Raw genomic sequence first — 1,265 nt, 5'->3', positions numbered from 1 at the left:
TTGAATTTGCTAATGGATTTTCAGACAATAAAGATGTATAATTTTAATTACTCACTCAAAAACTCTTGACACGAGTTCAAAAAGCATAGCAAAGTTAGCTTTTGAACTGAAACAGCATGTGCCCTTGATAACTGTCCAGCTACAGACTCCCCAAACTAAAACGCAACCTTAATCAACATCATTAGAATCGACAGTAAGCTAATTGATGGGAGCACAGTGTGTCCATAACGGTCTGAAGGTTTGGAGATTTTAACTGCATATTGGCAATTTGGAGTCTATAATGAAGAGGAATGATCTAAGGTTTTCATCAATATCATTGGAGAGTGAGCATTTAAAGGTGAACGATAGCACCGCCTCAACAATTACTGCCCGTCTGACTAAGCAGGACTAACTGACAGCAGGATTAAATTAAGGGATATGCAAATATCTAAGACAAAGAAATGGCAATAATTTCTACAAATCAGAACATGGTGAAATCCTATAACTTATATAGCTCACTTAATTTATATTCTAAGAATCCATATAAAACATAGATTATGGATATTTAGATCATGGATCTTTCCCTTGGGACTCTCAGATTGTCAGGGACCTCCATATCCTCAGGCCATGTGACCCTGTCCCAGGGATTAGGGATGTGCATCTCCATAACTGAGGCCAATGTGACACGTATCTCAATACATAGGCAATGATAGGATTATCTCAATACATAGGCAATTATAGGATACATGAAGCAGCTACTGATACAGTACGATTCAGATGTTCAGAGCATGTTTTAATTTCCAAAGTAAAAACATGTTCAGTCAATACAACTCTCAGAGTGATTTCTAACCAGAAATTATTTCTTAGTTAAAATAACATACTGTACATAAACATGCTGCTGCAAGAAAAAAAATAGAGAAGACCACTAGCAGATATCTACAGCTAGGGAGGTGGAGGGATAACAAGTTTTTTTGTTTAGTTTACTATTATTTATTTACATTAAAACTTGTTTATAAATAAATAAATACCATTAAAAACAACAACAACACTTCTGACCTTCTGAAGATGCCCAGGATCATGATACAGCCGTGTGGGAGGCATGCATCTATCTGCTTTTTAGTAACCTTGATGAAGAACCAGTGGTTGGTAGAACTCTATTGAGTCTTGGGGATAAGGATTTAAGGATTGGATTAAGGACAACAAAGAGACTCTTTGACGTGAAATACTGTGTGACTTGGCTCAATAAAATTGAAAACCAACACGTCGTAGAGTCCAAAAAGACTTAA

The sequence above is a fragment of the Sinocyclocheilus grahami genome, unplaced genomic scaffold (genome assembly GCF_001515645.1).
Source record: "Sinocyclocheilus grahami isolate Dianchi unplaced genomic scaffold, SAMN03320097.WGS_v1.1 scaffold17.1, whole genome shotgun sequence".
Classification (NCBI taxonomy): Eukaryota; Metazoa; Chordata; class Actinopteri; order Cypriniformes; family Cyprinidae; genus Sinocyclocheilus; species Sinocyclocheilus grahami.
The sequence above is the reverse complement of the archived record's forward strand: the minus strand, read 5'-3'. Positions refer to the sequence as shown.